Below are 14,121 nucleotides of genomic sequence, written 5' to 3'. Positions count from 1 at the left end.
AAGCAAAGAGAGAAAGCAAAAACAAACAAACAAACAAAAAAACAGTCCTGACTCATTTCTCAGTTCCTCTGAATCCCTCCACACTATCTTGGTCATTTAGATACTGAGGTGCCAACTATTTAAGTAAGTATCCAGGTGCAGTCTCTCCAGAACATTATAAAGGAACTACTACCACCTTCCCCCATGACGAACGCTTATGATTCAGACCAAGATCAAATTAGCTATTTGTTGTTGCTACATCACATAGCAAGCTCATCTGGCAATGCTACTATCCAGGTGTCTTCTATCTATTGAATATCTGTGTAGTGTTGTGATCTTCTGCCCATATGTCTAACCTCTCCGGTTTCCTTTGTGGTACTCTTGTGACCATGCTGTTTTCAAAGACCTCCCAAGTCAGTGTCATCTACACCCAGATCATTATAGAAAATGTTAAAATACAGAATCAAACATAAGTCTGTGTGGCATCATGCTGATAAAACTTTGCCTAATTCAGTGCACAGGGATATCCAGAGATTATAAACACAGAAGGGACAATTATAATAATCCAGTCTGATTTCCTGCATAACAGAATATAGGACGGGGTCAGTACCCTTCAGCATGTGGCCCATCAGGGTAATCCTCTGGTGGGCTATGAGACATTTTGTTTACATTGGCCGTCTGCAGGCACGGCTCCTCGCAGCTCCCAATAGCCACAGTTCACTGTTCTCAGCCAATGAGAGCTGCGGGGAGCAGTGGCCACCACTCCCCTATGGCCTGGCACTTCCTGCAGCTCCCATTGGCCAGGAACGGCAACCTGTAGCCACTGGGAGCTGCGGCGGGCCATGCCTGCAGATGGTCAATGTAAACAAAATGTCTCGCGACCCGCCAGTGGATTTCCCTGATAGGCAGTGTGACAAAGGTTGCCAACCCCTACTATAGGACTTCCTTGAAGTAATTCCTGTTTGAACTACAGTGTACCTGTCATAAATATAAAGGGAAGTGTAATCACCTTTAAAATCCCTCCTGGCCAGAGGAAAAATCCTCTCACCTGTAAAGGGTTAAGAAGCTAAAGGTAACCTCGCTGGCACCTGACCAAAATGACCAATAAGGACACAAGATACTTTTAAAAGCTGGGAGGAGGGAGAAAAACAAAGGGTCTGTGTCTGTATGTATGATGCTTTTGCTGGGGACAAAACAGGAATGAAGTCTTAGAACTTAGTAAGTAATCTAGCTAGATATGCGTTAGATTATGATTTCTTTAAAGGGCTGAGAAAATAGCTGTGCTGAATAGAATGAATATTCCTATCTGTGTGTCTTTTTTGTAACTTAAGGTTTTGCCTAGAGGGATTCTCTATGTTTTGAATCAAATTACCCTGTAAGGTATTTACCATCCTGATTTTACAGAGGTGATTCTTTTTACTGTTTCTCCTATTAAAATGTTTCTTTTCAAGAACTGAATGTTTTTTCCATTGTTCTAAGATCCAAGGGTTTGGGTCTTTGGTCACCTATGCACATTGGTGAGGATTTTTACCAAACCTTCCCCAAGAAGTGGGGTGCAAGGATTGGGAGGATTTTTGGGGGAAAGACGTGTCCAAACTACGTTTCCCAGTAAACCCAGTTAAAGTTTGGTGGTGGCAGTGGAAATCCAGGGTCAAAGGATAAAATTAATTTGTCCCTTGTTGAAGTTTTAACCTAAGCTGGTGAAAGTAAGCTTAGGAGGTTTTCATGCAGGTCCCCACATCTGTACCCTAGAGTTCAAAGTGGGGAAGGAACCTTGACAGTACCTTAGAAAAAAAGCCAAACTTTATTGAAACATTTCCAGTGTTAGAGAATCCACCGCAACCCTGGTAAATTGTTGCAATGGCTAATTACCAGTACCGTTACATATTTGCACCTTATTTTGCGTCTAAATTTGTCAAACTTCAACTTCCAGCCATCGGTTCTTGTTATGCCTTTGTCTAATTGACTAAAGAGCCTTCTATTCTTTATATTATCATTACCCTTCATTTACAATTCTGTGTTAGTATTTGTATGAATTAGTGAAGTTTGACTATGGTAGTGACTGCTATTCTATGATGGGTGAAGTGATACCTACCTACATATGGAAGGCTAAATAAAGCTTACAGTCCTTACTCTGGAATCAATGCATTATCTCTGTGTGTACATGAAAGGGAATGTATGCCTGTAGAAGGCTGGAGTTCTGCCACTCTGCCATGCTTTTCCATTCCCACAATGAAAGTTATTCACAGGAACCATATAAACTTCTGCTTCCTTGGGGTTGGAGGATTGGGGAGGGTACAGGTAAGCTACCTGGACTCCTCCGGATTCTCCTCCATCAAACCCCATGGGTTTTGTTTATACACAATATAAATGTTAAGCAGGAAATTAACATAGTAAGACTAATCAATGTAAAATATGTAGCTGGCTCTACTTTTAATGACACACACACTACTTAAGTAAGAGCATACATATGCAAAGTCTTTTTAGTGACTCAAATTTCAGGAATGAATTTTCTCTCTCTCAGGTTGGGCCTTTTTGCTTTATAAGAATGATTCCCAGCTTATCTGAGGCACTTGCTCGAGGTCCATGAAAAGTGGTTTGATCACTCTGTCACTCTCTTTGGTTCCAACTGCACCTACAGGCATCCAGGCTCGCAAATGATTCTTCCCCTCCCCAGTCTCCACCCCCAAAAAAGATCAAAATAGTTATTAAAGATAGCTCTTCTACTATACTTTTCAAATATTACTTACTTTCTGTGTCTGTGATTGCTGCTGTTACCATGAGGCTATGGCATGAATACATATGGGAGAGTAGGTTGTCCCTGAAATTGCAAATGGGGAAGGTAATCTGCCTGACTGCACCATTAGACAATTTCTTTATTAAAATGTGGTCCAAGAATTGTAAGTTTGAGTCTTATGGAAAAATCAGGTTCCACTATTCTCCCAGAGCCCCTTAACTCCTGTAACCAGTTAGCCATTATCTCCACAAATCTTTGGATTTTGGCACATCCTTTGTCTTACCTCAAATGATATAAAAACAACAAAAGGATTGTCTTCTTTGATTGCCATTCCCAGTCATATTTACACAGTATTAGTCTTCAAAATAAATTTCTGAGCTGAACCTTAGTTCTCTCTAATGACTCCCAGTACATCTTTGCTGATTCACATCTAAACATGCTCAATAGGCAAATCATTGTGAGTGGTTTGTCTCAAAAACGCCAGGGCAAGTTATATACTTGCACAGTGTGGCAAAATACCTTGTTCGCCTCAGTAGGCTCAGTCCTTTCTAGCCTTGGAGACTCAGGTTTGGGGCAAGGCAAATCCTTATAGGTGGCACAGGGTCCTGCTACTCCTCTCCTCAGCCAGACCCTTGTGCTGATGAAGTGAGCTGTAGCTCACGAAACCTTATGCTCAAATAAATTGGTTAGTCTCTAAGGTGCCAAAAGTACTCCTTTCCCTTGTGCTTGTTTTCCTTCCCTTCTGGGGAGCGAGTGCAGCCTCCCTACTGGGAAGGTTTGGTGTCTTGCTGCAAACAGCCTACTGGCAACTTCCCCGCTCCCCTCACTCTCTCCCTCTTACCACCCGGGGAGGGTTTAAAAAGGTCCCAAGTAGATGAAGTCAGCTGAACCTAATTGGTTCCCTAGCAACCCCTTTTCCAGCTGAACCTTATGGCTCCTCCTTCTCTCTCCTCAGTGGATTGGGAGGGGGCTTTTAATCCCCTGGGACTAATTACTACCCCCCTTTTGTAGCCGTTTGTCCTGGGTTTACCACAACTGGTACATATGCATATACAGTTTCAGAAGATTAATACAAAGTTTCAATCACAGTTGGAATGTTGAGACGCCCAATTCCTATTAATTTTAATGGGTACTGCATATGAATTCTTTAGGCAGCTTTGAAAATCTAGTCCATGTATCTAAATGTACTAGTATGCCTTTAATTCTCAGTATGCAATACTTTTCAAAAGTGACCATGAACAAGATTTTCAAACTTGCATATCCAAGTTGTCATTATCTTTTGTTAAGAGCTGATGCAAAGGGCGGACGCAAAGGAATCCATTGCCAGTGAACAATAAGAACAAATTTTATTGGTTCTAGTAAAGCTATGTACAATGCTGAATGTTAATGAGAATGTTCTATTGGAACGTTATCTATTAACTAACCATTTACCTATATACCTGAGTCTTTTTAATAGGGCATTCTTACAATAGTCATCCCAAACATGATTTACTATTATTATTGCAAATTAAGCTTTTCAGTAAACAGATGCTAATTGATCATTCAATTCTCTTAAAACAGGAAAACACCATTTAATGCAACTTGTTTTCTTTCTTCTAAACTACAGTATGTTCTTATTAATTTTGAATTTTCTTGAGTGCGCATCATACATTCATACAAGAAAAAAATTCAGCTTGAAAAAACAAATCAGTCATAAATAAATGCAATGATAAGTGACAAGACAGCATCAGTTAAATCCAATTTAATACACACAGTGGTAATAACTAACTGTGAGGAAACAAAATGAGCATATCCAAGTAAACATAAGGAGCTATAAAACTCCTTTAGGTGCAGAATTCCTCTTTTCAGGTAAAAACCACCAGACATAAAATAAAAGGGAGAAAGAAAGATGTATTTCTGGCCTTAGTGGCCTCAGTCTAGCAGGATAAAGGAATGCATACTTTGAGATCATATTTTCTATATATTTTATCTATATTTTAATACTCATAAATGCCTGCTGACATGTAAGAATGGAGCTGTAATCTAGATAAAAAAGTTTTTTCAGCCCTGAAACTCAACTCAGATTTATAAGACAGTTTTTAAATTGTGCTGCTCTTCATCATTCTAACAGTTACACATTGTACACTGCTTTGGTAGTGTTAGCCTTCCTGAGGCTAGCCCAGTATGTGCAATATATTGTAACACATTATAAAGATGGAGTTCAGAATTATTCATCACTGCTGCTTTCGTAATTGAATGTAGGGGTCCTCTTCTTCTCCACAGATAAAGGTCTCTTACATCCCTTCACCTTCTGGAACCCCTACTACATTACAACTTCTCATTGTTTTATTATTCTCTGTTAGAAACAGGAACAGCATTTTATCTAGAGAAATTATTTCCTCCAAGTCTTCATTTTTTCTTCAATCTCTTTCATTCTTGAACTATAGCTTCCCTTTTTTTTCTCCATTGCTACATAAAATGAGTCCACTCGTTGTTAATAGCAGCAAAATTCTTATTAAACTCTGATCATTAACATTTTAATTGTTCACTAACAAGCCCATTACCAAATCAAAACCAGAGTCTGCTAACTTTTATAGAGAAAGCTGACAGATCACTATTTTGGTTATCTATTATTATTTACTAGTATCTATTTATCTTTCTAATGCATTAAAAACAGCTACTAAAAACCACTCGGCCTATGTACATAAATGAAATCACACTCACAATGTGAAGAGGCTGACAGAAGCATCAGTGAAAAAAATCTAAGGACCAAAATCTGCTCTCATGTATGCCAGTGTAAATCCAGAGTATTTGAGAGCAGAACTTGGCACCACAGGCCACATTCCCCCCGACAACAGCCCATTTAAGTCCATTGAGTTAAAGGAATAGAATAAATTTCTTCCAAAATATTTAGCAGACACACAAACAAATTCAAAGGTGACCTAACAGGTGATACAAATTACACATTGGCATACATATGTAGTTTTCACATCAAGAGGGTAGAAAGGCATGGTTGTAGATAAAAAGCAACAAACAAGTGAGTGTATAAAGAAGTAAAATGGGCTATAGAGAGGCTGCTCTGTCTTACATCTTCTTAATTCCTTCCCCTAATCCCCCACCATTCAATTCACTTACTCATTCATACTGGCTTATCTATATGAAAGTTATCCCATCATTTAATTCACCTTTCTCTTTAGGCATGAGAGGTGGTTTAGCTTTTGGTATTGTAAAGTAGGCCATATTTTACCATTGATTTTAGAAAGAACCTAGTGACTTAAATGGAACCTTCAGCTTTAAAACTGATGGCACAATATGGCCATAGGGAAAGATGAAACATGTAGATACAATAAGAAATGGAATGAAATTAACCTTTCATTAGGCTTTGAAAAGCTTAATTATTTTTTTCAAATTCTCATTTTCATGTACCTCTTCCATTTCTGGCTTTGGTTCAAAGTGGAAATGGAAGCACTGATTATACTATGTAAATATTGTACTTTAATACGGAACCAGATGGAATCAAGAAATGCTGGAAACATTACAAGGGTGCTTGCTTTTAGGAAATTTCCAGTCCAAGTTTTATTCTAAGTAAGTAAGTTCAGGTAATCATCTAAACTTCTGAATGCTTTCCCAAACTAAACCTCTTATACTTGTGAGATTCATTTTTATCTCTGCTTGTCTCTCTACTCTTTAGGGCCCCAATCTTGTACTGAGAACCAAATGGACAGACCCTGAGCTTGTGCAAAACCCAGGTGAAGTCAATTGGGTTCCACATGGGCAGAAGCGTCAACTTCCCCCTTTTGCAGTGCGTGATTTGGGCTTAAGTTCTTATCAGATACCCATCGCTAATTATAACCAACATATCTTTGTTTCTCAGCAATTCATACACACATAGAAAAATTTATTCTAAATGATCTAATTGGATAAATAGCATCCCACTACAATCAATTTCTTATCTTGGTCCATCCCCATTAACAGTACCTTTTATTAATAATACAAATGTCTGGGGAAAATGAACTTATTAGAAAACATATAACAGCAGGTTCTAATGCATTTTCTAAACATTTGTATTTGGTTTCCTTTGCAGTTCCAATCAAAACCCTAAGATGGTGTAGATAAAAATAGGTTAGCTCTAATTAAGTAGGCGAAGATAAATTCTTAATCTGGAAATCTCTGTTGCTGCCTAAAGAGACTATCAATAAGCAGAAGCCAGTGAAATCTCCATAGAAATCCAAGGACTATGATATTGAAAAAGTTTTGTTATGTTTAGTATGTTTTTAGGATATAAAATCTGCCTATAGAAAATTGGGAATGCACTGAATTTGAATTTATTTTTCCTTATATTAAACTGTTATTTAAATATTTAGTTGTGATTAGAAGTAGCACATTATTATAATTTATTTCCCTTTCAACTACAAATTCAATGTACATTAAAAGAGTCTTAGAAGGTGAATCTATCAATCTTATTTTTCTCTCAAGTAACATAGTTTAATCAGGTTAATGTCTCAATGTCTCTCTATTTTCAGTACTCCTCTGTTGTATTATCTTGGCATATAGGAGAGTAACAGAGAAAGGCGAAGAGCCAGTGTGGCTACATAATTAAAATCAGGGGATACATTTGGTATAAGCGCATTTATTGTCAGTTGAAAATATTGCACAAGGCTGATTAAAAATATAATAATGTTATATATCTTGTACAAGAATGGCTACTTGGAAGGTATAGAAAATTTTGTGAGGTTCCTCTTGCACACTCTCCTCTACAAGTTTTGACTCCCTGGAAAGAAACAGAGGTTTGATTCCTAGAAAACAGGGGATTCTCCAAGTTCCATGGAAATCAGTGTCATCCATCCAGGGTCACTCTCCCTAATAACTTCTGTCACCTCCTGCATTGGTCACTATACCAGTAATCTCAAAAATGGGTTCATGCTACTGTGGAGATGGAAAAGCTAAGTAAATTAATGATGGCACTGTTAGCATTTACTTACCCATAAAAGTTCCATGGGGCTGGGTGGGAGCGGGGTGGAGAGATATGCCATTTATGTGACTGTCCTGCCTGACCACTCCCTCCCATGTGTGGATACTTAACCCTAAAAACATCCTTTCTGTGGAGCTGGGATTAATGATGCTAGAGAAGCAGTATCTTCCCTCCCATTTCCCATACTGACATTTACTGGATCCAAAAAATATCAATTTGCATATTATTATTATTTATTATTTTATTATTAAGGAATTTATACGCCAATATCACAGACAGTGTGCTAGGGGTTAAATTCCCACAAAGTGGAATGTTACAAGTGGACGCAATATGGAGATTTGAACTCCTGTGCACCTTAGACATTTTTTATAAATGCACTCAGAAGCATTCTGTAAAAATCTTGCACTACAGATCATCATCAGAAACCTAATGTGGGAGTTCAGAACTGAAACACAGGCTCTACCATTTGGGCTAAGGAGAAACTAAAAAGTAGCAACGTGCAGTAGTAAAAACAAACTTATTCTCTCTGTAGACCATCCATGGGAGGGGGGCATGACATACTTAGTCATGAACACTATGAGTTTAGGGTTAGGGTTAGTGCTTACTGAATTTAAGGGGGAGTTTTTCCACCAACTTTGATGGGTGTTGGATTGGGCCCTATATTGGATAAACAGAGTTGCAGGTTAAGGAGGCCTCTGAATTTGTACCATAGATTCTATGTTGATAAGACAGAAACTATAAAGCTAGCTTTGTGTGTGGGGGGGGTGGGGGTGGGAGGGGTCTGGTTTCAGATACTGATTTCAATTCCAGGGCTGTCAGATATGTTTCTGATATGGAGAGCTAAATCTAAGACCTCAGCTCTTTCCTTAGATCACAAGTCTCCCACAACTGCTTTTAATGTCCTATCTCCTGCTGAAGAGCTTTCATCTCTGAGAATAAAAGATCACTTGTGCTTATCCACTGCTGAAAATAACAAGAACCCATCTTGCAAGGTCAAAGGACAGATGACTATGATGTTAAAAGGTGTCAGTTGTTGGAGGCATGAAGAAGGCTTCCCAGTCCTTAAGAAAGTTGAAGGCTCCTTGATGCCAAGAACTCTACAAATTCAATATACTGATCTAACAGGGGAAGTAAATCTTGTTATTGTTTGTAAAGCAGGCTCTGGTTATCCTATTCAGGAAATAAGCACAATCTATTCTGCACATCTCTCTCACTTATAGTGGCTTTTTTCTGTATTAAATTTACATGAATCCTTCTTTATATGAAACTTAAGTGTCTAAATTTGACACTTGACAAAAAAAATCACAAATCTGCTAGTTCTATAAATTATTTTATATACATATGTCATTTCCAGATGTCTATTATTATTTCTCTACCTTAGGGAAATTAGAGAGGTGTGTTTTTTTTTTTTTTTTTTACAAATTGACATAACCTATTCAATGTGCTCATCATATATTTTTAATCTGATTAAACTCTGTCTCTTTTGAAGCTGTTCATATGTTCCATTTGCCCTGCTGTGCATCCTGCTAATGTGAATATTAATATTGCCATATTGTTACATCTTCAGTATTCGTAAATTAGGAAAGTTCCCATTTGACCTTTACATGTATTATTGATATTATTATAAATGTCCAAACTGATAGTGAATATAGATCCTTCTCCATGTAATACTTACATACAGAACATGTGCACCATTCATATGTCATCCACATGAAACCTGCCAGGCAGTGGCAACTTCTAAGTACTTTCACCCATTCTTAGCTATTATGATAGATGTTGTTTCTGATATTTAAAATGCACTTTATGCTGCAACTATAAAAATGACAGGGCACCAACTTCCCCAAAGCCTGAAATACAACTGTTTATATGACAGTTTCTGTAGATGTTGATGTGTTCCTGACACCTTTCTAATCAAATGGCCCAGTTTGTAGTAATAAAATCATAGGATTAAACTTCTTTCTGACCAAATTGTGGCCTGCCAAGAACAATAATGAAGGACCACAAGACGTCCAGAGGCGGGAACTGGGGAGAGCCTTGGCTCATTTCCCCGAACACACCAGCCAGCCTGCTGCACTGACACACTGAAGAACTTGCATTGCACTGGGTAGACATAATTTATTATCTCTCTATATCAGTGGTGGACCTGCGGGAAATTGTGATTGAGTCACAATCTCTTTCCTGTGGTGCTTCTGGGGTGGCACAATAAAGAGATGCCGTTTACTCTGGGTTTGAGGCAAAGGCACAATTGAATATTCAGATTACAAACTATTTGGAATAGGGACCATCTTTTTGTTATACATGTACCATGCTTAGCATAATGGGGCTCTGATCCCACATTGGGGTCCCTAGGTTCAATTAATAAATAATAATGATTATGGTGAGATGTCCTGTCCTGAGTAGTATTTGTTTTTATGCAAACTTCATTATTCCTTCTGAGCACAAATTGTAGTATAGAATTCAAGGCAGAATTGTACAACATTGATTACATAGATATTACATCACATACTCTCTCTCGCACGCTCTTTCTCTCTCTCTCTTTTTTTTTTCAGAATGAAATCCTTTAATTAATTGATTTGTAATAGGAAAGTAGCCAGATGCCAGGTTTGGAGATGATTTGACCCTGCAATAATTCATAATGCTTTAGCTAAGTAACTTCTGATGATTACAATGTTGTAAGCAGGAAGTAAAAGAAAATTGTTAGTTGGGACATTAAAGAGTAACAACAACAAAAGTAAGCCTTTGAAAAAAGATTGGAAGGAAGGGGTCCACATTTTCTATGTAATTTTCTCCTTTGGCTTTCCTTCTTGCCATGATGAATGATGTTGTAGCGTACACAATACCTTCAAATGAATCTCAGGTAACCTGACATTAACATGGTAGCTTTTTTAAAAAACCCAAACAGATCATTCAAAAACCCTAGTGCACACTTTACAAACAAAATAAACAAACAAACAAACCACCTTTAAATTTTGACATTGGGGATGTTTTTGCCATTTAGAAATCTAATAATTTTGGTGTTTGCAAGATTATTTATATATATTGCAAAACCATTCTATCATATTCTCTTCGGAATGGGTAATTTCATCTGTCTGAGTCCTGCATGGAAACATTTTCAAAACCTTCTGACTATCTTAAACTGTTTAATCTAAATGGATTGGCAGGAATCACAAGAATCCATATAGAAACTTTTCCCTCAACATCTAAAACATAAATCCCTCAATCAATCAATGAAAGACAACCTGATATATAGAAGAATATAGCACCTCAGGCACACAATGATCCTACAGCAGATGCACATGTGTTCCCAGCTGACGAACAAAGGAATCAAATCTGTATTGGATGATTGAACCAAAAACAACCATCCCTATCCTTTTCAGGGAAAAATCCATTTTAGATCTTGGCATCTGCAACCTTCATCTGCCAAATACAGCTGAAAGTGAAGGCTTTTCAATACCATGTGCGAGGGACTCATGCTATTCATTTGGTGGCTGAGTTGGGAAGATTGTGATGGTGAAGATAACCTCCCCAGATACTACTGACCTAATCTTGAACATCTCCTTCATGGTGCTGAACACCTTCAATTTTAATTAACTTCAACACCCACTTTTATGGGAGCTGAGTGTGTTCAGCTCAGCGCCTTCCTGGATTAGGCTGTATTACCAAAAATGAAAGTGTTATCTAATAAAGTCTGCAGTATGGACACATAGGTAAATGCCCCTTTCAATCTGCAAATGCACTTGGAATCTTTATATCTTTCATTAGAATAATCACAAGAACATTCTAGCCACAGGTTTTGCTCCCTCTAGGAACCTCTTTTAATTCGAATACAATTAGTCATGGGGGAACTGAGAAAGGTCTGGACTTTTATTATGTCTTATTTAAATTAATTGATTTCCTACCTTTCTCTTCTTTCATATAGATGTGTTCCTGGCCTAACCCCTCTCTGTCAGTGCCACCCCATTCCCCAGCTGCTGACCCTGTGATTGTTCTATCAGACCCTTAAAATGTCCTCCTTATTCACTTTTCTTACCACTGTTTTAATGGCATCTGGAGTTTACAATATAAGATCAGTTTACCCATTTAATTGAGTGCATAACATCTCCATTAGATAAATGCAACAAAAAAACACATTTCACAGATTCAGAGACTTGACCTAAAGATCACTACAGTTCTCACACATGAAACATATGCATTTAGTGAGGAATCATTAAGGCTCTATCCATAAAAAGAGACAAATTATGACAACATATTGCTAAAAATGTCCCCTGTGGGAAACAACCTATGTCATACAGAGAGCTCTTCAGGGGAGAAGTGAGGATAAAATCAAACATCCAATGAATCTGTAAACACATTCCAGAGGGAAGTTGCTGAATGAACATAACAAAGCCTTTTTCCTCTTGAAAAATTCCAAATGAAAATTTTTCCGTCTATTTTTTATTTATTTATCTTTATTTTTTTTTGTTGAAATATTTCTTTAGAAAAAAATCTAACGTGCTATAGTAAATATCTAGTCAGACAATTATTATATTACCTTAGCATCTTTCATGTTGAGTAATGTCTACCAATCCTCTAAATAAAAGATACCAATTAAAAGATTAACTAACTCACCTAGTCCCTTTCCCTCAAAGCAGAATTGTTCTCTACACAACATTTAAATTATTTTGTTCTATCTAGTTTTAAATGTGCCAATCAATGGAGTTTCCACTATTTCACTGCATAATATATTTCACAAACAGTTACCTTTCCAAATAGCCAGCCTGATTTTCCCCTTTCTAAATGTGTCTACCTATTCTAATTTACCCTCCCTTAAAGAATCTTAAAATATCCTCTCCCACCTTTATGTTTGCACTGCTATATTTCTCCTTAATTCTTTAACCAAGCTTTATACATTCAGTTCTTTTAATATTTCCTAATAAATCAATCCCTCCAGTCCCTTGTTCAGTTTTCTTGCCCTTCTCTGAACTCTCTTTAGTTTTTCAATCTCTTTCTGATAACAATTTACCCAGGAGTGAATATAATATTCGACATGCAGTAGCATGCAGAGAGCCGCAAAGAGAGGGATTATGCTTCTTTGGACTGTTACTGCTTTGTATTCAGCCCACTTTATGCTGGCCTTTGTGTCTGCCACATAATATTATAAACCCATTTCTAATTTGCTGTTTAATATCCCTTCTAGGACTCATCACAGCACAGCTTACTGGTTTCTCCCGGCCATGGTACATCTGTGTGAGATGAGATACACCACTAAGGATTCTATAGAAACCACAGCTGAGCTAGAAGTGCCTCCTACTGTACCTGTCAAGAGCCACATGATGGCATTTCAACTCTTCAGGGTGCCAGGCTGCCAAGGGGGAGCAATAGCAGATGCAGCTTTCCACAAAATGCATAGAGGTAAAACTGGAAAAAAATGATTATTTAATGAGCTATCAAACATATTATTGCACAATAAACATCTTCACTTACCTGAAAAAACTGTGCATATGTCTTGTTTCCTTACTGATCCTTGCCTCAAAAATTCTGCTGTATTTATTATTCCCCTGCTTGTTTTTCAGGCTTATTTTAACTGAAGTTCTGGGTCATTTAGCATTTGTCTCTCCTCCAAATCAGAGCTTTGTTCCTGTGGGTTTGACATTTCAATCTCTGCCTCTTTTAGTAAAGATAGGCTATATTTGATGGATGGTAGTCGTGAAATATACAACATGCTGTGAATATCTTACACACTTTAGACATGTACTATAGTACTGTGCCACTGGATGTAGCAGCACATCTAGCACACATTATTAAGATGCAACATGTATATTCAGTGATGAATCTTAGTTTTAAAACTTGATTATACTTTTCCTCTAAGGGATTTAAAGACAAGGAACCTGAGTGATTATCCCCTTCTGCAAAGGATACATGCTGTCACCTAACCCATTAAAACATAACAGTTTAACTGCATATTGACCAATTTCTGTTAGAAACAATTATATTTGCCCGAGTATCATCAGTCAGCACTATTTTAAATGGATATGACAAACCTGATTGTAAATGTAAGAGTCATGGTCAAAAATTTCAGAATTGTTTTGGGGTGCCTTGAGTTTTGATGCCCAAGTTCAGACACTTTAATGGGGCTTGAATTTCAGAAAATGCTAAACACCCACCCTCTCACTCATCCCAAGTCCCTTTAATAACCAACATCACTCTTGGCCTATGACTTTATTATTATTTACATATCTCCAAATGAGTGCCTGGTTTGTTACAGACTTCTGGGAAACTGCATCAATGACTATGCAACCTAAACTCTAGGCTGTGACAAGGGTATCATCCTTTTGGGTCATAGGGATGACTGGGAATATCCAAGACTGGAAGTTGAAGAACTCCTCCTTTAGAAGGCAAGGGATAACAGACTGGGCTAGGAAAGAACAGAAGCTGGTGAACCTATCTTGCAGCCTGCTTAAGTCAGCTGGAACAC

The 14,121-nt window shown here is 37.7% G+C and overlaps 1 long non-coding RNA gene across 1 annotated transcript in view; it reads left to right on the top strand.

Annotated features, from left to right (window-relative positions):
• Positions 1-13,041, top strand: part of LOC311521575 — a 29,303-nt gene extending 16,262 nt beyond the window's left edge. Inside the window, exon 4 of the long non-coding RNA XR_014711916.1 lies at positions 12,844-13,041. This is a non-coding gene — a long non-coding RNA (uncharacterized lncRNA). The remainder of the gene's footprint in view (positions 1-12,843) is intronic.
• Positions 13,042-14,121: the final 1,080 nt, after the last annotated feature.

Source organism: Lepidochelys olivacea (genome assembly GCF_965140295.1).
Source record: "Lepidochelys olivacea isolate rLepOli2 genome assembly, chromosome: 1".
Lineage (NCBI taxonomy): Eukaryota > Metazoa > Chordata > Testudines > Cheloniidae > Lepidochelys > Lepidochelys olivacea.
This window is presented reverse-complemented; position numbering and strand designations above follow the sequence as displayed.